This window comes from Balaenoptera musculus, chromosome 1 (genome assembly GCF_009873245.2).
Source record: "Balaenoptera musculus isolate JJ_BM4_2016_0621 chromosome 1, mBalMus1.pri.v3, whole genome shotgun sequence".
NCBI lineage: Eukaryota > Metazoa > Chordata > Mammalia > Artiodactyla > Balaenopteridae > Balaenoptera > Balaenoptera musculus.
In genome coordinates this window covers 76,823,621-76,851,606 of record NC_045785.1, presented here as the reverse complement: position 1 = coordinate 76,851,606, position 27,986 = coordinate 76,823,621, and the positions used below count along the sequence as shown (strand labels likewise).

Genomic DNA, 27,986 nt, shown 5'->3' with positions numbered 1-27,986 from the left:
TAAAAGTTGTATTTCTAAAATAAAACCATAGGAAGCTAGAGTAAAAGATTAGTGAAATCTATTGGGGAGGGCAAGGACAAAAGCAGAAAAGTCAAGATGGAATAAGTCATGAAGAAAAATAAGAATAGATTAACTGAATAGAAATAGAAATCTTTATAGCAAAAAAAAGTCACTATAAACAGCATTAAAAGGCATTCTATAATGACAATAAAATATTGCAAAAGTAATGACAGATGTATTCAATAATGGGAGACAGCATTGGGTAGTTTACAAGTTCAAGCTGGAATTTATGTACAAAATAAGTTCATGTGTTATTTATGATATAGAATAGATGAAAGGAGATAGAGAGAAGTGATTAGGAGCACAGGAGCAAATCCCAGTTCCAGCTCTTGCTAGGGATGTCACCATGCCTCAGTTTTATCATCCCTGAAATGAGAATAATAACACCAAACCTCACAGTGTTGTTGGGAGAGTTATGAGAAATCATAGCCTGGCAAGGGAGTAAATACTAAATAAATGTTAACTGTAGGAGTATTAGTTGCAGTGTGGGGTATAATAAATTACACTTTCGCTCTTGACTCACTTGTCTCTCTCCATCTGTGTCAGGAACTGGGTGAGAGGTAAACACAGGAATCTAACTGATGAGCATCTATACATAATCCTAATTGTTGATTAAACCAGATTAGAGAAGCAGCTCAGCCTGTGGCCCAAAGAAGTGAGTCTTATTTGGAGAATAAGAGAAACAGAGAAGCTGGCTGCATCCTGGAGACCAGCCGCTCCAAGGAGATGAAGGGGCTGAACAGAGAAGTCTGGGGACTTCACAGGCTCGTGGTGGGAATGACTGAGTTGTTACCTTCTCCCATGTCACCAGCCAAAGAACTCGCTCCACCTTGGGATCCAGAGAGGTGACAAGTCAGTGTTCCGCGTACATGTCTCCTTCCTGGTCAGCGGAGGGGAAGCCCTCCTCACCTCCAAGCATAGAAACATGAGGCGAGAGGGAGAAGCATTCCGCATCCCACCCCACCTGATTACTTGGAAACAATTTTAAATGAAGAAATTGCAATGGAATATTTTACTGACATTCAAAAGTATGTTTTGGGGGCATTGGAAAATTGTCATAATACAGTGCTGAGGGGGTAGGGTGAAGCAGAGTCCTCTTATTTATTCATATTTGCACAGGAAGATTCTGTAAGAAATACAATAAAATGTTAAAAGTTGGTTATTTGAGGGGTAGTGAACATAATTTTAATTTTAAAATTTTAATTTCTTATAGTTCACTGGATTTTCGAATTTTTCTACAGTTTTAAAATTTTAATTTCTTATCGTTCACTGTATTTTCAAAACTTTCTACAGTTTTAAAATTTTAATTTCTTATAGTTCACTGTATTTTCAAAACTTTCTACGGTTTCTTATTACATCCCTATTCAGAAATCAAAGAGAGAAATATGACTCTTTACTAGCTTCTTCAGACAATTTCAATTTCTCAAACCAACAGAACTCTAATTTAAAAGGATTTAAAGTATATGGTTTACTTCTTGGCACAGAGATTTTAGAAATGGATCAGGAAAGGGAGACTTTTCCTTTATTTCTATATGCACATCTGTATTTTTTTATAAGCATGTATTACCCTTGAAATTAAAATATAAGCCATTAAAATTTGTATTTTAAAAAGTGGGTTTTTTAAAAAATCTTCTACATCAAGAGACAGGAAAAACAAAGCAAAGCCAAATATATACGCGTAAATGTTAAAGTTTATGGTTGGGCTTGGGTAGCCTTCCACCAAGAAGCTGGGTATTTATTTCAGGGCTCTGTTTCTGTGAGGTTCAAGGGCACCAAATGGGCATTATAAATATTAATAAAAACTTCAAAAGCTAAACCACATTTTTATGGAGTTAGGAGCATAAACTGAAAGAATTAATTTGGGAAGGAAAAGGTGGTGGCTTTCTATGGTTGTTTTGTTTTGCTTTTGCTGAGAAATCCAGCAGTTCTAATTCTGTCACAATAAGGAAAACTGTATAGTTTGTTGTTTTGAAAACCACTGATGCTTGAGTGTGTATCAGGTCACAGACAAACAGGCAGAGGGTCTAGAATATTGTTTTCAGAGTAGAATTTATATCTAAATGTCTAGTTACGATCTAGCCCCCAGGCCCTCCAGGAGTTGGGTCATCTATTAGATGATACGTGTAAGCTTGTACATATGTGTTTTCTAAAAGCTGACCCCAAATCTGAAGAATGTGAAGGGCAAAAACATAACCGCATAACTGACCTCTTGAAAATAATAACCAAATTGAATGAGCAGAAAGGATGGGCACTTCTAAGATGGGGCTGCCGGACAGTGAATTCACGGGGGCAATGATGAGAAGGGACAGCCCTGCAGTCCTACCTTCCAGCCAGACTGTGCTCCCTTTATAGGCCTGAGAGCAGCTGCATTAAAGTTTAATCATAATAAGACTGTGTTCTATTTACATGGCCTCTTTCATCCCAAGAATTTGAGGACTTGGTGGAATTCCTCACATTTATCTTCACAACACCTGCTGAAAAGCAAGCTGGAACAGGTGTTGTCTTCCTTTTACAAGCTGGGAAACCAAGGCAGGTAAACAGGTCTTCTGTGTCCCCTGGTGAGACAGGGAATTAAAGAAGGGAAGGCTGCATGTTTTTGTCCCTCAGAAGGAACCAGGTTAGCACACAGGAAGGACTAAAATCTGCCTTCCAGTTCAGGAGGAATCTTGATGATTAGATAGAGCATCAGTGTCAGTTAGCAGAGTGAGCAAATGGACAGAGGTATGAAATAAGAGGTTCAGGAAATATCCCATCTCAGGGCATGGAGAAAAGGTCTCCTTGACCAGTAGATGGTGAAAATTCCACAGAGCCTTTTCTTTATGTTATTGCATTGCAATCTCAAAACCCCCCTGTAAAGTGTCAGTATCTCTAGAGGCATATTACAGTACGTTTAGCCACTCTCAGACAATAGCATTGCAACAGTAATTAATTTATGAAATTTATCTTTAATTATATTGTTAGCTGAATCCTGAGTCTCAATGGAACTAGGAGCCGGGCAAAATACGTTTTGATGGAAGGAAGGAGTTATCAGCTATGTTCTGCAAACTCAAGTCCTTTTTGCAAAGAAGCTATATATTAATTAATTCAATTATTTAACTAGAAAAATTGGTCCAGACTATTTCTGATGGAAGCAGAATGAGGCAGGGAGAGAATAATAATAATCCTGGTTCGAGTCTTGCCTGGCCATCCACCAGCTATACACCAGCAGGCAGGTCAGCCTCGCTAAGCCTCCACTTCTCCTGTGTTATGTGAGAACAATCATGTGTGATCTCAGTTTGGATTCCCCCAAGGGCAAATCTTGAGTCAAGAATGGGGAGCGGGGCTTCCCTGGTGGCACAGTGGTTGAGAATCTGCCTGCCAATGTAGGGGACACAGGTTCGAGCCCTGGTCTGGGACGATCCCACATGCCGCGGAGCAACTGGGCCCACGAGCCACAACTACTGAGCCTGCGCGTCTGGAGCCTGTGCTCCGCAACAAGAGAGACCGCGACAGTGAGAGGCCCGCGCACCGCGATGAAGAGTGGCCCCGGCTTGCCGCAACTAGAGAAAGCCCTCGCACAGAAACGAAGACCCAACACAGCCAAAAATAAATAAATTGATTAATTAATTAAAAAAAAAACAACAATATTGTATTATAAACTGAAAGTAGCAAAAAAAAAAAAAAAAGAATGGGGAGCAAGTTTGCGTGGTAATCCCTGGGACCACTGGAGAAGTGAGATGGGAGGAGGGGAAAATCAGTCCAAGTGGCTTCAGTGAAGGGTTCCCACTGTGGTCACTGCTTTCAACCCCTGTGAGGACCCTTTGGGACACTGTGGGAACGTGCTTCAGAATTGTCCCAGCAAAGGGAAAGGAAGCTGGGGAGATTTATACAGGAATTCCCATTCTTCCAAGGTTGAGGGTTGTTCCTGGGCCAAGGATTCATGGGTACTTCGCCCTTAGCCCCCGACTAGGCTGAGGATCTTCCCATGAGGCCAGAGCACACGTGAGGCAGAGAGACACCGCCATCACGCAGGAGACCAGACTGCCCGCAGGAGGCTTCCTGGGGTGGAGCAAGGAGATGGAGATGGGCACCAACGGTGTCTGTCACACACAGAGCCGCTCCCTACAGCTGCTGAGGAAAGTCACGGAGGATAATGTGAATATGATACTTAGCATAGCATCAGGCACATGAGAAAGAGCCAATGTCAGTTGCTGTGATTGTCATTATTGCTACTTTTTTTTTTTAATTAAGGTGGACCTAAAAGCTTACTGTCACAGCAGAGGGTTCAGGGAGCCAGGAGAGAGCCGGAAGCCCCTGGGTAGGTCTGAGAAGAGAAGCCATAAGAATTCAGAAGAGTGAAAATAGTACAACCGTGAGGGTGTCAAAGGCAATCTTCATGTCCTTCCGAGTTCTGCCTCCTTGATCCTGGGGGACACTGGTGGGTCAGCTTAGCCAGATCTCTATAGAGAACCAGAGAAGAAAAATAAGTCTGCATGTCCTTGCTACCAGCCTTCCCAGGTAGAAGCACACCTGGCAGTGGAAAATCCCAACCCCCTGGCTGGGATAAGAACTCTCTGACTGCAGAAGGAAGCGCAGTATGTCTGGTTCAACCTGGGCTACACGACAGCTTCTCTGAAGTTTTGCTTCAACTTGAGGCCCCATTCAACAGGCATGAATCCCCACAAATTAACTCCCAGGGTAAACACAGCCGTTTGAGAAGAGAACTGACACCTTTTGCAAAAGAGCAGAACCTTCAGTCCGGTACATGCAGGATGACTGTCTTCGACCGAGGTGAGATATAATGGATCCAGGTGAACCCCCATCAACAGGCACAGCGGCCACAATAGCTGAATCCATCACCGTTCCCCCTGTGCAGTGTTGTGCTTCTACCTCCCTTGTATATGAAACACGGCTCACAAAAGGAAACTGTTTTGTTTGGCAGGTGGAAAATCATTTCAATTGTGCTATTTTTCTGTTTACTCAAATAAATATAAAGATGCTTTTCTTTTCCGCAAAGAATTGTTATTGCTATTTGAATCTATGTTGCTTCCAAAACAAACATCTTACTTTGAGTTCAGAGCAGAGCATGCTATTCCTCAGAGGAGTGATATTCTTTAGAAGGCTGGTGGGAAACTTGTAGAATATTGAAAGGATAAGACTAATTCCAGAATAAACAACCTGGAAACTTTGTTTTCTGACCTCTAATAACTCTGAACAGTCCCTCCCATAGGATGTACTATGGGAGTGACTGAAACATGAAGGATTGGCCTATAGGACAAGCCAAGGGTGGTCCAGCCCCTCCCTAAATCCACAGCTGATCTTACAAGGCTATTCTCAGAGCTGTCGGTCTTTCTCTCTGCCTATACAGAGCCCTGTCTTCCCCTATAAGCCCGCTTCTGCTTCCAGTTGTGTTCTGTGGAGATCTCACTCCCTCTCTAATGAGCAAGTGCTTACTGAGACCTGGACCAGATCTTAAATTACAATGAGTCTCATGGAAAAATTACTGGATTCACTTGTGGCTTCCTTCTACCATCCCACCATTCAAGTCCCAACTCCTGCAGGGAGCCGTATCTACCAGCTGTCTGTGTCATTGCCTGGCCAAATCTCTCTAGGATTTCTTTTAGTCTGATTTTGTTTTTATCCTTCCAATCCATGAAATGGATGCTAACTTCCATAGGAAAAGTAGATAAGTAATTATGCTCTTGTTATTGACCAGCTTCTCTCTCTTTTGTCTTTTTTAGGAGTCAACATGATTATCATCCTCTTCAAAACGAGTGACAATTACTGAGTGTATTATCCTGTGCCATTCTCCAGACGCAATGAGGGCAATAGCATTATCCCCATTTTAAACAGGAGGGATCTGGAACTTGGAAAGTTAAGTAACTGACCAAACCATTGTACAGCTAGACAGGGCAGCCCTGGCAGATTTAACCCAAGAATCTGCATAGTTTGTGTTTTAAACCACCATGTACTTCTGCCTTCCAACATCTGATTAGGCTGTGGAGTCCTGGGGGACCATCTACAATAGCACATATGCAGATCTTCTATTAATAAAGGCTGCAACCTTAATATCTTCCATGTGTGGTGCCCCATACATTTACACAGCCCCTTCCACATGCATTCTCTTATTGAATTCGAATGGTAACAATCACGATAGGGATCAGTCAGGCACAAGTCTGCTTTCTCTGCTTAAAATAGAAAACTTGAAATTCAACATTCCCTATCCACAAGAACAGCCAATAAGTGACATCTACTTAGCATCGTTCTTTTTTTTCCTCTCCCGTCAGGGTACAGGCTTCTATCACACATCGTATCCCTCTTTTTTGTTTTGCCTCTATAGAAACAGAATGTTGTTTCCTCTAAGAAAAGCGTTCCCCTGATGGGAGTGACACGCCCGTATTAATGGAGGAATAAAAGTCTCACGATTGAAACCTAGTTAGAACCTGCAGAATTTATAACTCAGCAGCAAGAATGTTCTCTTTGCAGAAAACTGGGACATAATCAAGGCTTTCAATGGAGGGCAGAAAAGGGAAATCACAGAAAATCAATTCAGTATTTTTGAGGTGTGGAATGGAGATAAAGGAAATGTTCTCTCAACTATTTTGTGGGCAGAGAGATATGATAATTGTTTTCCTCTTTAAGGCCAGGACTTCTCCTCAATTCGTGGTGTGACCTTGCTGTGTCGTTCCGTGGTCTGATCCAGTTTCCCCCAGTAACTCTAAGAATATAAGCACATATTGGTAAAGAGCTCAGTGCAAACACTGAATGACTTGGATCACCATCACAACACTGCCACTCATTAGTGTTCTGACCTAAAGCAAGTTCTTTAATAGACTTTCTAAGTCCATTTTCCCATCTGTAAAATGGGGATAATAAATCTGCCTCAAAAGATTGTTGTCGAATTAAATAAGAATCCAAAGCAATTAACATGACTGATAGAAAGTCTTTAGCAAACTAGAGCTACTAATATATGCAATATTCTTTTTTTTTAATCATTTTAAAAGTCCTGCTTTGTTCAGTCTATTAAGTATCCTGCAATCTAGTGATGACAAATACTAATAAAGATGGTAAGTTATAGCAGTTGGGGTAAATGATACACTTGATACACTGTGACATAATAAAAGGACACCCAGATCTCAATGTCTTAGCACAATCAAGTTTTGCTTCTCACCAATGGCGAGTCCAAAGTGGGGTTTCCTGGTCAGACACACTCCTGGGTTGTCCTTCTTCAGGTGGTGACTCAGGGACCCAGCCGTCTACTGCCAAGGGGCTTCCTCCATCTCTCTTGTCTCTTCCAGTTGTTGGTTTTCAACCACTTAAGGGAGGAGGGAGAGAGGCTAGAAGTCCATGTGACATGTTCTATGGTCACCCACATCCTGGTCTCTAGCCCTTAGTCACATGACCCCCATCTAGACACACAGGGCTGGGAAATGCTGCTTAGCTGGGTGCCCAGGAAGGAGGGGAGAAGCAGATATGGGTTAACTTTGCCAGAAAGGATCAGGAGAATCATTTCACTTTTAATTTTGATACAAGTAGGACTTATTTTTTGGAGGCATGTACAAAGAAGAGATTATATTAGTCACTTTACATTAGAAACATTTCAGCAGAAAACAAAACTGCATGAATCAGAGGCCAAACTGCAAAGGGGGTAGAAGTGTGATTTTGATCTTCTCCTGACTTATCTCTCCTCTGCTGCCCCTTCTTAATCAGTGTCCTTCTCTGTCTTCTACCCTCCCAGACCCCCACCATAGGGCTCCATATAATGTTTCATATTTCAGACAATGATGTCCGTTAAAATATGCCTTATTTCCTCAGAGCCATATTGTCTGATAGGTGACAGCTAATTAATCTGATAAAGTAATTCATGCAGCTAGAATAACGATTATTGTGGGAATTGTGTTACTAGGCCCAAGTAACCTGTACTTTTAATAGGTTCCTTCCAGCCAGAGACAATGGCTTAACCCAAATAAATTGGTCTAATGGTAAGAACTGTTCAAATGTGAGAATCTTAGTCATGATGGCAGCTCAAAGAGGACACGTGTAGCAGGAGCTGCTCTGATAGAAACCTTGGACACCTTAACTTTGTTCCCTTTTACTTAACATTTGTCTTAACTGGGCTGGTGAATTATGTATCAGTAAAACTTCTTTTCTAATTAAATTTAATTTTTTATTTTATATTGGAGTATAGTTGATTTACAATGTTGTGTTAGTTTCAGGTGTACAGCAAAGTGATTCAGTAATATATACACATATATCCACTCTTTTTCAGATTCTTTTCCTATATAGGTTATTACAGAATATTGAGTATAGATCTCTGTGCTATACAGTAGGTCCTTCTTGCTTATCTATTTTGTATACAGCAGTATGTATATGTTAATCCCAAACTCCTAATTTATCCCTCCCCCCAGTCTTTCCCCTTTGGTAACCACAAGTTTGTTCTTAAAATCTGTATCTGTTTCTGTCTTGTAAATAAGTTCATTTGTATCATTTTTTTTTTAGATTCCACATGTAAGTGATATCATATGATATTTGTCATTGTCTCTCTGACTTATTTCACTTAGTATGATAATCTCTAGGTCCATCCATGTTTCTGCACATGGGATTATTTCATTCTCTTTATGGCTAAGTAATATTCCATTGTGTATATGTACCACATCTTCTTTATCCATTCCTCTGTCAATGGACATTTAGGTTGCTTCCATGTCTTGGCTATTGTAAATAGCTGTAATGAACATTGGGGTGCATGTATCTTTTCAAATTATGGTTTTCTCCAGATATATGCCCAGGAGTGGGCTGCTAGATCATGTGGTAGAATGTTCTGATACAAGGCTGAATCATTTAGTTGGAAAGGCTTCTTAGAAAAGCACTACATATTCAGGAAAGAATTTTCTGTAGCTACACAAGATTCCTTATATCATGTCCTTTCCTTTCTAAATATGTAAATCCAGCTCCCTGGAAGAGTAGCAAAAGGCAATGACTCCATGGAGGTCATAGCCATCATCATAATTGTGTTCAGGAATTAAAATCCCTCATTGACTCTTGATTGGGAAGAATCACATTATGTCCACTTCTTCCTGAATCCAGGGTATTGTGAGGATTTGGTTCTGGTTTTGGTTTTGGTTTGTTTTTCGGATGTGTGCAAAAGCAAAGGTGTTTGTGGTAAATGTCAACGAAGTAACCCAAGCCCCCTCAGCAGGAATTGTTTCCCTGTGAGTAGGTTCATAAATGGGCAATTTCTGGCTTCCACACCCTGAGTGTGAAGAATAGATCTGCTCTTTCTGATGTCATAAGGTGGGAGATGGACCTTTGCAGGCTCGTTCACAGTATGAAGGCCACTCTCGAGAAGATCTGCTGTCACTCCTTTAAGAAATCGGAAGCAAGGAGTGGGAGGAAAAGCAAGACTCTGCAACTGGGGTGGCTGTACACAGAACCACCCTCCTCAAGAGTGTCGAAGGACCCCAACTCCCAGGGACTGTCCCTGAGGCCGGCTCTCGCATCCACTGCCCTTTCCCTTCCTTGACACTTACTGACTGTTGAACTTTTCAGTGACCCACTGAGTTAAGATAAACACCCCTATGCTAGAGAAGGAGACTCTTGGATACAGAAAAAGAAACAACTTTCCCAGGATCGTATTGAATACAACCACTGCTCATGGGGACCTCGTCTTGCATCTCTCTAATCAGCCAGTCTTCACATCCCAGAGCTCTTATATGATTGGCTCTCAGCAGGCAGCAAAAGGCAACCTCGTTCCCACAACAGGATTAATGAAGAGGGGACACACGTTGCAGATAAATCTGAGTTCAGATCTGGCCTGGCCCTGCACTAGCCATGTGACTTTGCAAAGTCCCCTGTGGCCTCTGAGCCTCAGTCTCTTCCTCTTAGCATGGGGATCGCAGGGGTAATTGTAAGGATCATGTGAGCTGATGTGTGTGAATGTCCGGCATCTGGAAAGCATTGGCATCCAGAAGCATTAATAGCTGATGATGATACTTTAACTTTTTAAAGTTTATTAGACCCCCTCCTGGATATAGTGCCCAGGCTGGGGCTGGCCTACAAGAAATAGGATACATATGTGTTCTTGATGGGCTTGAAAATCTAGTTGGAAAGAGAGGCTATATGAAACAGCAAAAGAGTACATTTTCAGTGCTAAATGAATGGAATATAAAATTAGTAAAATCAGAAATAAGAAGCAGCAGTAATAAGTAGAAGTGTCAGGGAAATTAAGGTAGTTTTGGGAGAGAGTTTGAGACAGACACTAGAGGAGAAGTATTTTGCCCACTCCAGGGGAAGTGGCCTGAGCAGCAACGGTGAGGCTTATATATTTAACAAGAAACTCTCAGTTAACTCAAGTGATTGGCTCTTTGATGGTGGATTCCAGACTCAATTAACAAGACACTCGGATTGCATTTTGAGAGTCGCTTCCTGATGCCCTGCAAGTTATGTTTTACAAAGGTCTAGCCCCCTATCTGGAAGTCCGGCCCTGCCACAAAAGATCAGCTAATGTCACACAGAACCTTTCAGGGTGAGGTGGTGTGAAGGGTCAAATGACTTAACTTGCTCTTCCAAGGGCCCACATCATCCAAGCAAAGCTCACTAAGATAAATACGCACAGCAAGTGCACAGTGTCTACCTCTTGATCCTTTAATAGGTGTTGGCAAGACAGATTTGAACTCTCTACAATGGTCATTTCCATCCTTTGTTTCTGAGGGCTAAGCCCGACCCTTATCACTCAACAGAGGTTCCCCAGGGGAGAGTTGGCCTCTGTGTGTGCCCGCTCATGTGCACACGCTTACTCATGCAGACATAGGTCTTGAGCAAGCAGAGCATCTTAGACTTTCATGGGAATACATGTCACGGGGACATTTCATTAACATGCAAAGTCTGGTTCAATAAGTCTGAGGTGAGGCCTGAGATTCTGTGTTTCTGACAGGCTCCCGGGTGATACAATGCTGCCTCTCCAGAGGCCACATTGAGAGGGGCAATTGGATCCCGTCCAGGTGGTTTGGGGGTCATGTTTGTGGGGACTGGTGGAGAACCACTGCTCCTCCGTGACCAGGGGACCCCGAGTCCCTGAGGGGTAGTCCTGTTCGGATGCACTGTTGTGCAGGCGCTCCAGGCTGCCTCCCGGGGAGGATCGCCATGGCCAGGAGAGGTCCCTTAAGGGTCTGGTAGCCTGTGACTACAACACCTGAGACCAAATGGACACCTATTCCCAGACCACTGAGGCGTGAGGTTATGGACACCTCCACCATGCTCACAGGGCACCTTCTTTGTGGAGGTCAGGAGATTCCCCCATATGCCTTAAACCTACAGACCAGGCCTGGTTCTGTCTGTGGAAACTTCCTCTGAAGGACTGAGTAGTTCCACGCAGAGTGAAAGAAGGCAAGAGGGGCAGCAGGAGCTCAGAGTTCCCTCCTCTGGGGGACTTTAAGTGCTGCTTTGAGTGATGCTGTTGGGAGGACAGGGGCAGATCATCCTAAGGCCTGCCTGTAGTCAAAAGAGAGCTTTGGAAGTGAAATGTTCCCATGGCTTTAAAGGCTCTGAGAGAGCAGTGCCTGGCTTTCCCCACGGACACAGTGACACACTGTGATCCAACAGCTGCATGCTGCCCACTGTCGGCACGGGTCATAGTCACTGAAGGCCCCCAGGTAGCACTACTTTTGTCCAGGACCCCCCTTCTATGCCTATAACTCTGAAACTACATGACATCGTAACCTTTATACGAATTTCTTCTAGACAGCATTTAAAAACACCCAAATCTTTCTTGACCTTTACATTTTAGCAGAGTTTTTTTTTTTTTTTTCTTAAATTGATGTTACAATAATTTTTTTAAGCTGTGGCATTTTTAAAGCTACTTCAAGAGGAACTTCACTTTCCCTTATCCATCCTATTTGAGACCAATCATTAATCATGAAGGGAAGGCACCAAGGACTCAAAGCCAGCTTTATTATGTTTTCATGTTTGTGACATTTTCTTTCTATCAGCTAGTGGGAAGTTCCTACCCTTTTTGTTAATTATCTACAAGTTGTAGAATTTGTTTTCCAGGTTCCAGCCCTCTTCTATCACCTTCCACACCCTCCTCTGTCATGACCCCGGCTTCTGAGAGGGCCTTTAGATTGGGGTCTGCAGAGAATGGCTAATGGATAACATCTTAACCTTGTAAAATATGAGTCCATTTTGTCTTGGGCAAAACAGACTTTTCTGCCTGTCAAGAGACAACTCAGCTGTCATATTCCAATCTATTTTTTTTCCCATAAGGGCAACTCTTATAGAGGGACTGTAAGATGATGGATCCACATTTGCATAAGGGTATAGGTCAGAGGTCACAAAAACCTGAGGCCCCTAAGGCCACTGTTCTGCCTGGCTATAGTCAGGTAGATCTGATAGCAGTGGCACCTTCTAAACCAGGGGTTCTTAACCTGGAGTTCATGGATACAGCTGTGTGCATAGTAGAATTCAGATGGCCATGAACTTGGATGGGAAAAAAATTGCATCTTTATTTTTAATTTCTAACTGAAATTTAGCATTTTATTGAATTATGAATACAGGCAAGAAACTACTGTGGTATTGGCAAGCATGCCTTCACTGCGTCACCAACAGAAATCATGGGTGTTTTCATATCACATCACAGTTGCTGTAGATATCTTGAAAAATTGCTTATATTTACCACTACTTGAAAATACGGTAGTTATTAGTTTGGCTGCTAGAACTTGTTATTTAATGCATTAATAAAGAAGCACATATATTACTATCTCATACATTTGTGTGTTTTTTAATACTTTGATAATTATATTTCTATGTAATTGGTTTCCTTTGTAATTCTATGCATTTTATGTTATGTGTTTTAAAACATTATTCTGAGAAGGGTCCATAAGTTTCACCAGATTCCAAAAGGGTTCATGGCACACACAAAAATATGGGTAAGAAGCCTGACTTAGAGCCCCAGCTTGCCAGTGTCAAAGTGGCCATGTCATTTATTTTTGTAACATTCCTAATGCTTGTAGGAATTTGAGTTGACTTGCTTAAGTTTAGGGATATTTTTGAAGAATTTTTCTTTATATTAGGAGGTATGTGCTTAATCACAGGTGGTATCATAGTCATTTATTCATTTTATTATTCATTTATTTAAAATATCCCTAATGACCTTTGTTAAGCTTTCTGTCAACTACTGTGAAAGATTATCAAATGAAAAGACATTGTCCCTGCCTCCAAGATCTTGGACTCCAATAAGAAGTTTATCACTCCTATAAACTCCTTATTAAATTATAAGTGTTCTGTACTGTTATTCCCACCACTAGCAAGATCTACCCTTGAGTAGCAAAGAACAACTATCCAGACCTATGCCAGGTGTTGTCAAAGGACAAAAATTTTGTTTCTTTTTCATCTTCTTCTAGAAAGTTTGAGGACTTTCATCCAATAGCCATTTATTAAGTATCAGTTGGAGGTGTGGGCAAGGGAGATAGATGTCTCTAGATGACTCTCAATTTTCTAGCCTGAGTCTCCCAGTGGAGAATGCTACCTTTCAACAAGAAACAGAATGTGTGTGAAGGGAGGGAGGAGATCATGCTTCCTGGGGAAGGAGATTGTTGAGTTTTGACCTTGATGAACTTGAGGTTGTGTGATTATAGTTGGATATGTGGATCCAAAGCTTAGAAAAAGTCTGGATTCAAAATCTAAATATGGGAGCCATCAGCTGTACGGGTGGTTAGTAAAACCACTGGCAGGGATGAGATTGCTCTTTTACCATGCAAACGTGCATCCTTTGAGGACTTCTATGTGGCTAAAGACAATGACAGGTGTATAGTGAGTAACTTCCCATACCCCATTCCTCCATGGAACAGTACACAATAACTGCAGAACTATGAAATCTCTGTGCAAAACCATATTCTCAATATTACCTTAAGACAATGTCAAGAATGCTAAAATATATATATATATATATATATATATATATATATATATATATATGTATACATAGTGAGTAAAAAGAGAAAAAGAAACAAATTCTATGCCCTTCTGCCCCTCCCAACTCCTACCACAGAGCTTTGCTGCAAGCAAAGGCAGACCAATAAAAACTTCTAGGAATACAGAAGAAGGACACAGGCAAGGGGACCTTAAGGAAAGTTGGAGAGGACACTAGGAAGATTAAACAGAGCTGAACATCCTAAAGGAGATTTCAAAGTTTGTGCCTTTGAAAGGGTAGGCAGCTCCTTTAGAACCAGACACACAATTTAAGGTTGTAGACACAGTTTAAATGAGCAAGTACAAATTAAAAGAACAGTCTTTCAAACACATAGCTTCTGGAAGAGAAAAAAAAAGAGGAAAAAAAAAACAGAAGGAAAAAGAGTCCTTTAGCAATTAGGTAGTAAAGCAGAAATGAAGAAAAATGTAGGGTTCTGCAAGAAAAAATAGATCAACAAAATTAGTGGACTCACAATCCTCCTCCACCACCAAAACAAACAAAACCTGCTAAAGTATTTGAATTTTAATAGATCAACAGTGAAGAGTGCCTTTTAACCAGGACCATGTAAAGCATTCCAGTATCACAAAAAGTAAAATCAGGACAATAAAATCCAAAAAGGACTATTGCAGAATGAATTTACACACAAATCAACTGAGAAAAATCCAACCACCCTCTTCCAAAAACAAAAAAAAAAGACAAAAAACAAAACAAAAATAAAACATGAAGCAGAAGGAAACTTTACGTTTACATTCCAAATCAAATTAAATATATCATAACAAGAATTTAAGGATAAGAAAAAAACACTTTAAATTATAAATTCAAACACTGAGAACAGAAATGGACAAAAAAGGTAGGAATGAAAAAATAGTTGATTGAACTCAGGAAAGAAATGGAAGAAAAAATCATGATATTATCTCAGAAATAAAGAGGAAATGACAGTGCCCAAGAGTAAATAGACTCAAATGAAAATTTAATAAGGGACGTTGAAGAAAGGCAGGAAAACAACCAAGAGAATGAAATGACACAAAGGAAGATATAAAGAGGATCAGAGAAAAATAGAGGAAATAGAAGACAGGTAAAGAAGGAATAATATTTGTATTACTGGAATCATAAAAAAGAAAAAGAAAACAAATGAAATGCAACTAGTCTTTAAAATTATAATCCAAAAAATTTTTCCAGAAAGAGAAAAAGGCATGAATCTTGGTTGAAAAGGCTTAGTAGGTATCTGAGAAAATTAACCAAGAATGATCAAAACTGAGACATATGCCTATAAAACTGTTAGATTTCAAAGACAAAGATAAGATCTTCAAGACCTCTGGACAAAAAGAACAAATACTGTTTTCAAAACTTTTTTTTGCAAAATTAATAATGTCAAGAGAGTTCAACTGGCATCAAAACCAACATACAAAGAAGGCAACAGTGGAGTACTATTTTTTTTAAGTTTAAGGAAAGAAATTGTGAACAAAGGATTTTATATACAGCCAAGCTGTCCTTCAAATATCAAATAACAATTCTCAGTATACAAGAACTTATGGAATTCTGTACCCATAGGTTGTTCTTAAAGAATCTACAAAAGAATGAGCTGCATCCAACAAAATCATATCAGTCCTTCAACAAAAGGACTGATAGGGAACATTTTAAAATGTATAAATGTATATATAACACTAATACAAAGGTTGGGATGAGGGTGAAAGACCAACAGCTGTTGAAAATAGTGCTCTTATTGCACTATTTCTACTATTTCACAAAGTAGAAATAATGCAATAAAAAATAGGAGAAGGGAAAGAGAAGTAGATATGCTTACATTGCCATGTGGGCATTAAGTGAATTTTAAAGAATCAAAATCCTGATTTGGGGGAAAATTTAACAAAATAAGTAAACCACTAGCTAGGGAAAATATACAAATATACAAAAAAAAAAGAAATGAAAAGAACAAAATAACCATTGAAATAAAAAAAATTAATCATAAGAGACTAAGTTGCAGACCTCTATGCAAATAAATTGAAAACCCCAAACAAAATGGATAACTTCTAGAGAAATACATATTGACCTCATTAGAGTTAGAAAGTTTAAATATACGAATTTCCATATAAGAAATAGAGAAATGTATTAAGGAACTCCCCCACAAAAGAAATCAACTAGCACAGTTAGTTTTACAGGGAAATTCTACCAAACCTTTAAACACTAGGTAGTCCTAATGCTCTGTAAATTGCTATACAACATTGAAAATCAAAGAAAACTTTTTAATCCTTTTTAGCATGCAAATATAATACTTATACCTAAACAGATAAAGACAATACAAAGAAATAAAACTACAGAGCAACAACACTCACTAACATTTCAAAGCCACTTCTACATTTTTAGGTATTTGGTACAACAGCAAATCACTTCCCAGTACCAAAATCTGCATCAGTTTTCTATGGTCACTATAACAAATTACCACAAATGTGGTGGCTGGCAAAAACAGGAATTTATTTTCTCATAGTTCTGGAAGTGAGAAGTCTGAAATTACAGTGTTGGGAGGGCCATGTGCCCTCCACAGTTTCTGGGAAAATGTGTTCCTTGCCTATTCCAGCTTCTGGTAGCCACCAGCATGCCTTAACCTGTGACCACATCACTCTAATCTCTGCCTCTGTCTTCACATCACCTCCTCCACTACATAAGTGTCTAATCTCACTCTACCTCTCTCTTATAAGCACATTTGTGATGGCATTTAGGGCCCGCTTGGATAATGCAGGATAATATCCTCATCTGAAGATCCTTAATTTAACCATATCTGCAACAACTTTATCATATAAAGTAGCATTTACACATTCCAGGGATTAGTACCTGATGGCCATTATTCAGGCTACTACACATAATAATGTCTAAAGGAGAAAAATGATATGACTATTTCCATAGATGCTGAGAAAGCATTTGACTAAGTTCAACACACATTCATGATAAAACTACTCCAGTATATAAGAATTGACAGATACTTCTTGAAATGATGAATAGTTCTAAAGTCAGTATCATATTTAATGAAGAAACACTAGCCATTTCCACTATGATCAGGAACACAAATGCCTATGATCTCTACTACTATTTGCACTATTAGCCAATGCAATTAGACCAGAGAAATCAAATAGAGGCATAAGAATAATTAAAGAAGAAGGAAAACTATATTTGCAGGTGATATGATACTATACCTGGAAAACTCCAGAGAATCAATAATAAAACTAACCCAAACAATGAAAGAATTTATTGAAGTAGTGGGATATAAAATTAACATATAAAAATCAATACCCTTCATACAAACAATAAATAGGAGAAATAATGGTAAAGAAAACCCATTTACAACAGCATCAAAGTGCAGTATGTCCTTATGAGTAAATTTAACATGTGTGCAAACCGACAAAAGGAAAAATTTTTAAACACTCCTGAATTACACTAATAAAGCCTGGAACAAATGGAAAGACATCCCCTGTTCTTAAATAGGATTATAGCATTATAAAAATATCAATTCTCCCTAAGTTAATTTATAAATTTATTACAATTCCAGTAAAATACACCTGCAAGCTATTTTCTGGAGTTAGACAATTTGATACTAAAGTTCAAATGGAAAAAAGAAAAAAAATGCAAAAGTAGGTTGAAAAACACTAAAAAAAAAAAAAAAACAGAACTGTGTATGGTGACTAGTCTTACCAGAAATTAAAACATTCTATAAAGCCTTGATAATTAAAATGGTGTGGAGCGTGAATAGACAAATAGACTAGAATAAAACAGTTCAGAAATAGCCCCCAATACATATGGAAATTTAGTATATGACAAAAGTGGCATCTCAAATCACTGGGGTAGAGATGAACTTTTAAATAAATAGTCTGAAACAAGTAGGTAGTCATTTGGAAACGTTAAAATAGATCTATATCTCATATCTTATAGTAGATAAACTCCAAGTGGATTAGGGACCTAAATATAAAAACTGAAACAGGACAGTGTAAAGGAAAACACAGTTAAATTATTCTGTTCTTTAATCTTGGGAAGAAAAAGGTTTTCTAACTACGGTTTAAAATCAGAGACCAAAGAAAAAAATTGATAAATTTGACTGCATACAAATTAAAAATTTTTGCCTGACAAAAAGCACCATAAACAAAGTCACAGGACAACTGACAAACTGCAAGAAAATATTTGTAACACATACTAGAAAGAAAGGCTAATATTCCTTACATATAAAGAAATCTTAATTATTAAGGGACAAAAGACAAAAATCCTGATAGAAGAATGAGGAGAAATTCACATACACACACACACACAAAGATTAAAATGGCCTTTGAACATGTGAAAAACTGCTCAAACTCACTCGTACTTAAATAAATCCATGTCTCTCACCTAACAGATTGGCAAAAAATTTAAAATATGGGAATACTTTCTATTAGTTAAGCTTATTGGTGGAGGTATGGGGAAACAGGCACTTCCAAACATTCCTGGTGGGAATGCAAATTGGTACAGCCCTTCTGGAGGAACATTTGGCAATGTCTAACAAAATTGCATATGCATTTTCTTTCTGACCTAGCAACCCCACTTCTAGGGGATGTATCTCCAACAATGCAAAAGCACATATGTACGAATTTATTCATTGCCTACTTGTTTGTAATTGCAAAACACTGGAAACAGTTTAACTGCCCATATGTAGAAGAGTGCTTGAATAAACTGGTATAGCCATACAATGGAGTACTATGCAACTGTATAAAAGAATGAGCAAAACATCTAAAACTGATGTGGGGTGCTTCCTACAACATATAGTAAGTGAAAAGAAGCAAATCCTCAAAGAGTATATCTCCTTTTCTTAGGTGTCTGCTATTTCATGCAAAAGAAATTCAAGAAGGATAAAGAGAATTTGAGTAAACTCAAAGTACCTGCCTCAAAATACTTATCAATACAAAGGGAAAGATAGTAACTTTATTGTGGCGAAACCAGCAGGAGTCACCTTAATCAAGTGATCAAGGTAAATATCACCAATAATGAGATATATCAGTATCATGAATCCCTTGATATGATGTGCTGAAAAGGGACACAATATCATTTCTGTGGTATTCTTGCAAAAACTGCGTAATCTTACCCCAATCATGAGAAAACATTAGACAAAGCTAAATTGAAGAATATTTTGCAAAATTACTGATCACTGGTCTTCAAAAAGAGCCAGTCATAAAGGACAAGGAAGGACTGAGGAACTGTGACAGATTGGAGGCGAAATGCAGTGTGAGGTCCTGGAGAGGATCCAGGAACCAGAAAAGGATATTTGTAGAAAAATTTGTGAATTTCTAATGAAGCCTGTAGTTTAGTTAATATTATTGTGTTCATTTTAATCTCCTAGTCTTGATAATTATAATGGCAATGAGAAATGTTAACATAAGTAGAAGCAGAGGGAGGTATATAAAGGAACACTTTATAGTATTTTTTCAACATTTTCTAAGTCTAAAATTAGTTTAAACTAAAATGTTTTAAAGCCCAAATAAATAAATAAATGGATCTCTGAACTTCTATTAAGGGTTTTCTGGAGATCTCCACCTTTTCACAACTCTCCTATAAAAGTTTCAAAACATTTCGGAAACCACATACCACTAATCTTAAACTCACAATGATCAGAAGGGCAGTCTCACAGGTTGCAAATTAGTGAAGAGGAGAAAACTAGAAGGGGCACCAGACGAAATGGAGCATGTGAGGAAGAGATTTTTAAATGACCTCTTTTGTGTTGCTAAATTTACTCCTAACCTGGAATGGACTACAACCATCACAAGGACACAAAACTCATCAGGTAAATTCAAGGACTTTTTAAAAATGCATCTAACCACCTCCTGTCCAAAACATTCAAGCTTAACCTTTCTCCTGAAAATGCAATCTGCTCTTTCCACCCCTCCCGCATACCAGACTCTGAGACCTAGATTGTCACACGAGCAGAACCATCCCCTTGTTCTGATTGAATAGGTTCTTGTCGTTACATTATCAGCTTGAGATCCTAGGGGTATATGGAGATATGCCTATTCATTGCTGAGAGAATTCACACACAATTTCTGTCCTTCACATAACTTTGTCCTTAAAAGCTATTTTTGGAATTCATTTCAATTATGTTTTCCCAACAACCATATTAGGAGATGACTGTTGTTCCTTCACATTAGAAGTAAAAGAAATGAGACAAAGATCTCAAAACAATTAATTGAGGTGCTCACAATAAGAAACATAATGATAACGATAACACCAGATTTAAAGTCTCCAGCCTCTGCACGCTCTTTTTGTCTAGAAAACTGTGCTGCTCTGGCACATGTGTACATGGACCTACTGACCACGGGAAATCCAGCTGACAGGGCTCTGTCACTCCATTCACAATACAGTGATGTGCTTTGCATTGCTTTATACTTTTCAAAGCCCTTTTCACATATTTTATTTAATTTGATCCTCAAACCACATTGTCACATAGGTAGAATAGAAATTTCCTTTTAATAAAGATGTTATGGTCTGAATGTTTGGTGTCCCCCCAAAATCCATATGCTGAAATCCTAACCCCTAAGCTGATGGTATCAGGGAGCTGGCCTTGGGAGGCGATTAGGTCATGAGGGTAGAGGTCTTGTGAACAAGATTAGTGCCCTTATAAAAGAGGCTCCTGAAAGATCCTCCCTTCCCTTCCACCATGCATGGACACAGTCATAAGCTGAGAACTCTATAACCCAGAAGACAGCCTTCACCCAACCATGCTGGTTCCCAGATCTCAGACTTCCAGCCTCCAGAACTTAAAGAAGTGAATTTCTGTTGCTTACAAGCTACCCAGTCTGTGATATTTTGTTATAGCAGCCTGAACAAAGACAAATAACACCATACCATTCAATAACACTTTAAACCGTATAAAGCTCCTTTATGTGTATGACCTTATTTAAGTCCCACTAAAGGAAAAAGTGTGAGGTAATATTACCCACATTTTCAATGATAACTGAGGCTCAGAGGTGGACTAATCCAAAGTCACTCAGGTAGATTTAAGAAGACACCTGAACAATCTTCCGACTCATAACGCAGTAATTTTCCCCCCTTCTGCCATAGCTGCGTACCCAAACGAGGAGAAATTACACGTTTCTAACCGTGACTCCAAAAATGAGTCCATGAGTGACTTCCTCCTAGAAGGGGATCTAAGGGGGTCATTCTGCTCAGCCGCTTAGCCACACGGCTATTCCAGTGGGGGAAGCAGAAATAGAACATGGTCACAAGTCATGCTAGCAGGAGCAGCACCTGATGAGGGGTCAGGCTAGGAATCTGGCAGTTATCTCTATGGATATCTGTGGTCCACTTAGGAACCATTCCAAGGACTCCAGGAAAGCCAGATAGGATGTACGTTAATTCACTAATTAAAAGCTCAGAAAGAATCATGAGGTATTTGAGGTAGGAGCCATCAGGCTTGGGGCGGCTCCTATTACATAAAAAGTTGTATTGAGTCAGCTCCCTCCACTTTACCTCCTGCCCAAGTATCTCTTAAAGATATGGGGGTTCCCCCTGCATGACCCGGGAGAATTGGGTTTCATAAACAACAGGACTCCAGAGTCATGCTTAACCCTTGAGCATGCTGCTGCGTTCCATGATATTCCAGAGCCTGACCACGGCTTTATGATAGAAAAAAAAGCACCAAGAAACTGAAGAGGGAAGGGCTGCAGAGGTGAGTCGGTGCCCAGAGAATGGAGTTCCTCCTGGATCCTGGCTATGCTGAGGATGGTGCCCGGTGGAAAATTCTGGCCACCCCTGTAACGGCCCCATAGCTCAGTTGGACAAAGCTCACTAATCTGGTAGCTGTCAGATACTTTACTTATAGCGACATAAGCAAAATGATTGGTTCTAATGACAACAGCCTGGACTCCAAGAGTCACACAGGTGTCGCGGTTCTGGGCAGGGAGATCTTCTCCCATCCTCCCTTTGGCTTCTGCAATGCAAGTTTCAAGGCCTTTATCCTCCAGGGCTGAGGGGATTTGTGTTCGCCTCTGTTTGTTTTTATAGGGTTGTGTTTGGGGGAAACTTTCATGTGTGGAAAGCAGCATTCTAATAAATAGTGGCGTCCAGAGCTGTGCAGAGTCCTGAAGCTGAAGGTCACGAGGAAGAAACCAAAACCAGTAAACTCGGGGATGTTTTGTCCTGAACTTGTAAATCCAAACAATCTCCCAGTTATGAAATGGAAAGTTTGTGGGGAAAAACAAATGCTTTGGTTATTACAGTGTTACTACATTCATAAAATATATTTCATGGGGGGGGGTGGGAGTTTACACAGGGGGTAATGAGATTTTTGCCTTATACATTATTTATAACCGCTTAATCCAGGTACTGTGGGTTATTTTTTTATTCCTTCGTTTTCACAGCTACAAAACACTTCAGTATTTCTAATTTATTTCTGCTTACAATACAGATGTTCTCAATTGTGTTTCTAACTACATTTCAACCATTATGATCGCGTTTATTTGTTTGTGTCAGCACACAAGCAGGGGTTGAATGTGCAATACACAATAGTGAGGCTTCAAGAAGCCTGTAAGAGGCCTCTTGTGCTTTAGTTATCAACAAATTAAAGCAGCTTGGCGGCACTATCTTTATCATCAGTGGTTTTCATCTCCGGATAATTCCCCTGCAGTTGGGTAGGCAGCGCGACAGCCCTCTCTTGGTGTAGAAAGGTTGCACGCCTTAAAACAGCACTTTTCGAGATGACCATTTGGAAGGAACATTTGGAGAACATTTGGGTTATGTCCTCTAACTGAATTTCCAAGCTGTTGGTAACGGGCTAAAGAAAACGCAGTCTGTACTGAATCCTAAGAAAGCAAGAGTGTAAGAGCCTTGAAGGTCATGTGTAAATATTGACATTTTAATTTTATTTAGCATACCAAAGTGGAGCCCTCCAGTTGCTTATCTTGCCATAAAAACCCACCCATCTGCACTGCCCCGAAGATTGTCGGGGAAGATCTGATCTGAGCGGCCGTGGGCGCTCCTCCCTGCCTTTGTTAACAAGGCTGAGTTTTGTTTGTGCAAAATCTGAGTCAGAGGGGTGTTCCTCCACTCTCATCTCCACCGCGGACCGATGCACCTGATTAGATAACAGAAATCTGTGGGCTGAATGTTCATGTAGTGACAGGAAAGCCAAGAGGCAAACTCACTCAGGGAAAACAACCTCCTGCTCACTCACAGAGTCAGGTCAGGGGTCCAAAACCAAAGTTACTCGAGGAACCAATAACTGGCTAATTTGGCCAGAACACCCTCTTGTGTGTCCTCAGAAGCAGCACGAGGAATAAACGCCAACATGTCCGCAGGCTTTGTATCCTTCTCACAATCCAGGGCTCCACCTGCAGAGCTTAACTTAAACAGGGCCGAATTCTGAAGGTGAGGTGCAAGTGACAGCTTGGTCTTCCCGCCAACAACAGCGGTTAGGGCTCCCCACACACTTAGCAAGCTTGCCAGGATGCTTGAGTGTCAGCCGACAATGGCATTGCTTTCCTAGGCCAGAGCCAAGAACCCTGCTTATGTAGAACAGCCTGGAAGTTTGATAAGATGCCTGAGGCTCCCGTCTCCCTACAGCGAGGTCACTAGAATCATTTTCCTCCTGAGACATGGTGAATGGAAATGCAGGTCCAGCAGATATAAGGAGCCAGTGAGTGAAACATGGAGGAACCAGGGCCACCTCAAGTGGTCTTTGGCCTCAAAGGTTTTTTCTAAGTGAAAAGAAGAAAATTGAATGTGGGAACAAAATGATCTTTGAATGCTTCCTAACTCAAGCTCTGACTTACTCAAAAAGGGGGACATGATATTAAAGACCAACACTATTTTCTGCCTTCTGCATTTGAGCTTTGAAGGGTGCTCCTCAAACATTCCTGATCTAGGGCTTCCCTGGTGGCGCAGTGGTTGAGAATCTGCCTGCCAATGAAGGGGACACGGGTTCGGGCCCTGGTCTGGGAAGATCCCACATGCCGCGGAGCGACTAGGCCTGTGAGCAACAATTGTTGAGCCTGCGCATCTGGAGCCTGTGCTCCGCAACAAGAGAGGCCGCGATAGTGAGAGGCCCGCGCACCGCGATGAAGAGTGGCCCCCGCTTGCCACAACTAGAGAAAGCCCTCGCACAGAAACGAAGACCCAACACAGCCATAAATAATAAAAAAAAAAAAAAAAAAAAATTCCTGATCTAGCCTCTGTGCCCAAATCAATGTCATGATTTACAATTCACACTATAGTTGAAATATTAACCGTCCTTCCTTACTCTAGCCTTGTTAAGTCCTGGCCAGCACAGCTACTGAAATAGTGCAATATATTAAAGCACTCTCAAAGATATGTTGTTTGTTTTGTTTTGTTTTTAAGCAGTACTGAGTGGGCGGAGTCAGTCCCATTCAAAATTCCCAAGGGGGCAAAATGTGTGTCAGTTGGCCCCTTCCTCCTTTGTCTGTGCTTTCCCCTCACCTACTTAGCAAACCTTCCTTTCATTCCCACTGATGAACTTCCAAGTTCCTTCTAGCTCAACTAGTTCCTTTCAGTCACTGGAAAGCAAAGCTAATAACTACCTTAATGTATTTGCCTGCATAAGGTAATTTTTTGTTTTGCACAAACCAAGAGAATTCTCATTTTAAGGGAAGCAAAGAAAGCCAAAGGAATGACTCTTTGGAGGTAGAATGTCAGAGACATGACGCTTGGATAAAATATAACTTGGGGCAGAGTAGTATACTCTCAGCATCCCTAAAGTGGAGGAACCAGTCGAGTCAGTACCCGTCAGGCAGACCTGGTAAATTTCAAGATGGAGACTACCCACCACATTCCCACTGTGATGTTTTAAGCATAGTGTATAGTAAGCTCTACCTACCTACTCAGAACTTAATACTAATTAGTTCTAATTAATCTTATACCTGATTCCTAAATAACTGAACTAAATTAACAGAGTCTAGTTATTCCGGTTATTCTCAAGGCCCTATGGAACAGTGGTTTTAAAAATTCCAGAAATGGATAAAGAAGGCATTGGAGTTTCTCTGAAACATCTAAGTTAGAGTAGCACAATTCATTGTTTTTATACAGAATTTGATTACCTGGTTAGCCCTGATTTGTTTCAGTCTAAAACCTATGATGCTTTCTTTTCAGTTTGGTCTCCTCCACATACTTGAACCTGTAGAGGTGGGAGGGGAGACAAAGAAGACTTGTTTTATTTGAGCTTGCGAAAATAATGGCTCTTATCAAGTTCAATGTCATAAGTTTTCCTCCACAAGAAGGAACAGTATACTTCCTGGTAAGCGATAGTTCTTTATTACATAGAAATGGTTCCTAATTCTCAGCAGATAGAGTACTTGAGGAAGCAGGGGTATTCTCCTAAGTCACAAAGAATAATCTGATGGTCAGTATGATTGACTGTTGTAAGCTTTCATAGCTTGTTTCACACTGAGATTCTGAAATATGGGAAAAGAACACTGCCGGCTGGCCAAGGGAAGCCATTGCTGGGAAAAGGAGCAGAAACATCCCAAAAGGCTACCAGGATAACCACCATTTTCAACATTATTATGAAAAGTAATAAGGTAATAAGAATAGGAAATTTAGGCTATGTTCACTGGATTCATAAAACATTCCCCTCAAAAGGGGGAAATTTTTAATTTTTCATGAAGTTTGAAATCTACAATGGTCTGGCATCATTTCCAAGCATATAGAAGAAATTCATTTTTATTTTCATCTGAATTAATGTATCTCAAACAGTGGGCACATCAGAAGCACCTGGGAATTATGTGGGGTTTGGGGTTTTTGCTTGTTTATTTATTTGCTTGTTTGTTTGTCTTCATAATATATTTTAGTACCCCACCATAAATCTACACTGAAATTGAATTTCATAATCTGTGTCAAAGAAATGTATACTTAGAAAAGGAGCTGTTACAGTGGAGGATTACTGGACTGAATGTCAATATTATGACATAGTATGAGTGTGTTTCGTGTTTGGTAATTGCAATCATTGTTGCTTTTGTTGTGGTCATCCATGTACAATGCTTGGTGTCAGTCTATTTCTCTCTTGTAAAAATAAAATACAGTGTGTGTGTGTGAAAAAAAAAAAAAAGAAATGTTTACTTAGAAAGATTCCCCAAGTAACATCTGAGACTGACCCCCTAATTCAACAACACTAATATTAACACTTTAACCTTACCTTTGAACCCTGTGATGACCAATTTTCAGATTTAAAACCCACACCTTCTTAATTTGGTGCATGGGGACAAGGAAAGGAGAGAGTGTTTAAGCACTAAAGACAATTTTGACAAAAGTGAACACAAGATTAAGGAATTTAGAACCCAGTATAAAAGGAGCAAAGAACTCTTTCTTCCCTTGTCTTCTTTCACTGTGCTCTCTCGATTTTTCTCTCAGTATGGCTCCCAGGCCCTCTCCCAGTACCTACTCTGTAAGGCTTTTATCCCATGGCCCTTTTACCCTCTCCCCCTGTACATTTGCTTAATTGATCTCCCCTATCTCCTTGACTCCAGCCCCATATATGTTTGATTCATGTATTAGTCTGCTCAGGCTGCCATAACAAGGTACCACAAACTGGGTGGCTTAAACAACAGACATTTATATTCTCACAGTTCTGGAGGCTAGAAGTCTGAGACAAGATGTTGTCAGGGTTGGTTTCTTCTGGGGCCTGTCTCCTTGGCTTGTAGACGGCCATCTTCTCCCTGGGCCTTCACATGGTCTTCTTTCTGTGTGTCTCTGTGTCCTAATTTCTTCTTATTATTAAGACACCAGCCATATTGGAATAGGGCTTACCCCAATAACCTCATTTTAATTTATTGCCTCTTTCAAGACACTATCTACAAACACAATCACATTCTGAAGTTAGGGGTTAGGACTTAAACATGTGAACTTTGGGGACATAGAATTCAGCCCATAACAGCTCTGAATCATCTAACTCTAGACCTACATGATGACTGGCTCGTGTGTTTGAAAATCTCTCACATGAAAACAAGGGACAAGACCTCCGTATTGCTTAAGAGATCAAAACAAGGACCAACGTGTGGAAGATAAAGGTTGAAAGTCTCAGCCCAACATAATGAAAGAATTATGTGACAATGAAAGGAATCTAGTTATTAGGGGCTGCAGTCCCTGACAGTGTGTCCCCACCACCAGAAGAGCATGGCAGAGACTGGATGGACCCCTATTGCTCAGGAAAATCTAGCAGGAGCCTATAAGGTCCCTTTTCCTTCTTTAATTTGATGACTTTAATGAGGAAAATGAGCTCACACAGACTAAATCAAGAGGATCAAAATAAAGCAGTAGAAAATCCAAAAAGCCTATGCCTAGATGTGTCTGTAAACATAACATAATCAGATATGAGGAGAAAGGTTTTTTGGAACTCTTAGATTCATGCTTTCCCTGGGGTAATAAAACGCAAATAAGGTAAGAGTGTGAGCCATTTCAAAAGTAGTGAGGCCTCAGGTAACGCGGGGAAGGCTAGAGCAACTCAGAAATGTCTTTCCCAAGAGAAAATGATCATTCAGCACGTGGGTGTCCATGGCAATTTAAATGGAGATTTTCCCACAGAAATCACAAAGATCAGAACCCAGGTGATCTGACACAACAACTCTGCTCTAAGCGTCAACTTACAAGGTACGTGCACGAAGGCCATTCAGGAGGCCGTTGGGTGGCATGTGTGAGCATCAGCAGGCCAGTTGTTGGAAGGCCCTGACTCCAGGACCCATTCTTCCATATATAAGTCCACTGACCTATGGTAAGGCCTTGTCTTCTTTGAACCTCAATTTCTTCATCTGTAAAATAGGAATAATATTACCGATCCTCACAGCAAGTTGTGAGAATTGATGTAACCATATAATTTATGAATTTAACTATGCAATTTAATTCAACTTAACTGAATTGTAGAACATTATTCAAATATATGGTATTAATATTATTGCTTTTCTTCTTGCCCAAGGTCACTGCCTATACTGTGTGCTATAAATGCAAGTCATCTTCCTCTTAGATGGAACATGAA

General features: G+C 40.1%; 1 long non-coding RNA gene across 3 annotated transcripts; it reads right to left on the bottom strand.

The window, feature by feature from the left end:
- Nucleotides 1–22,349: 22,349 nt before the first annotated feature.
- LOC118904276 lies at nt 22,350–27,753 on the bottom strand. 3 transcript variants are annotated; one of them, XR_005021957.1, is made up of 3 exons: nt 27,602–27,753; nt 25,060–25,136; nt 22,350–23,703 (listed from the first exon to the last, which is right to left on the bottom strand). It is a non-coding gene; the product is annotated as an uncharacterized LOC118904276 (long non-coding RNA). The 3 variants fall into 3 exon arrangements; XR_005021959.1 differs by having other exon boundaries at nt 22,350–22,809; XR_005021958.1 differs by lacking the exon at nt 27,602–27,753 and adding an exon at nt 26,154–26,497.
- Between the last annotated feature and the right edge of the window lie 233 nt (nt 27,754–27,986).